Source organism: Echinops telfairi, unplaced genomic scaffold, assembly GCF_000313985.2.
Source record: "Echinops telfairi isolate 266 unplaced genomic scaffold, ASM31398v2 ScPeMD7_2010;HRSCAF=2546, whole genome shotgun sequence".
Taxonomy (NCBI): domain Eukaryota; kingdom Metazoa; phylum Chordata; class Mammalia; order Afrosoricida; family Tenrecidae; genus Echinops; species Echinops telfairi.
This window is the reverse complement of record NW_022105908.1, coordinates 8,804,291-8,805,456: the sequence shown is the minus strand read 5'-3', so window position 1 is coordinate 8,805,456 and position 1,166 is coordinate 8,804,291. Positions and strand designations below refer to the sequence as shown.

General features: G+C 47.0%; 1 protein-coding gene across 1 annotated transcript in view; it reads right to left on the bottom strand.

The window, feature by feature from the left end:
* The window catches only part of GRID1 (glutamate ionotropic receptor delta type subunit 1), a 902,002-nt gene that overhangs the window by 699,559 nt on the left and 201,277 nt on the right, over window positions 1-1,166 (bottom strand). The gene's annotated exons all lie outside the window — the stretch shown is intronic.

The following is a 1,166-nucleotide window of genomic DNA, read 5'->3' as shown; positions in this document are numbered from 1 at the left end:
AAGTGGAGAGCAAATGTTTTGAGAATGATGAGGGCAAGGAATGTACAAATGTGCTTTACACAATTGATGTATGTATGGATTGTGGTAAGAGTTGTATGCGCCCCTAATAAAATGATTTAAAAGGGGGAAAAAAAGAAGTAGGCAGGAAGAGGCCTGCAGATCTGGAGTTCCTAGCATTCTTCAGCCCTAGCAGTGACCCTACCTGCCCCAGGCCCAAGCTCAACGCTGCTGGACCCCTCCCAGGTCAGAGCTGAGCCACCATCCCAAAGGGCCCTCAGACTAAGGTACTCTGTGGGCATCTCTGGCTTGTCACGGGTCTCTAACTCCTTCCCAGGGCAGGGATTGAACTGCGCAGGGGCGTGGGGGTGTACAAGACCTACAGACTACAGTCCAAGTCCCGGGAGCCTTGGGCTGCCCTGATCCTCATGCCCATCTCATCTTTATTTTAGCACACTGAGTATTTGCTCTTTCAATTCTTCCTGGGAAGCTCTGAATGGTGTATTTGCTCAAGAGCCGAGGACAACATTCTGGTCTTAGAGAAGGAGAGTATTTAGGCAAATGCAAACATATGCTGGTTTCTTTTCTTAGTTGCATTCTTGGCAAACAAGTTATTTTGCCGAGAGAGAAAATGAGACTTTGTAATGTCCACCTCGTTGCATTCTGGCCCCAGACGTGATGGTGTTGACCATGTCCGATTTCCTGCACCCTTTCAAACAACACCGACAGGTGGCACAGAACACCCTTGTGATGGAACTGCTCTGAGTCTTGCCTGGGAGGGTGGTAATCAACACACGTGATGGAATTGCATGGAACTAAGCACACACACACACACACACACACACACACACACCCGAGTGCCTGGATTGCTGCTGGAATGTGAATAAGGCACATGGATTGTATCTCTGTCAAGTCCTGACTCCAAGACAGGCCTTTGGTTATGCAAGCTTTTACCACTGGGAAACCCAGCCAGAGGGCACACAGGATTGCTCTTTATCATTTCTCAAAAGTGCATATGAACCTCAATTATGTCAAAATAAAGTCTGGTTCAAATAAATATGACAATACGCATCTATCATGGGGAAACCATCGTATTTCGGGCCTAGAACTGGTCTCGGTTTTAAAGAGCAGCCCTCAGAAAACCTGAAGCTACATTATGATTTTTTTTT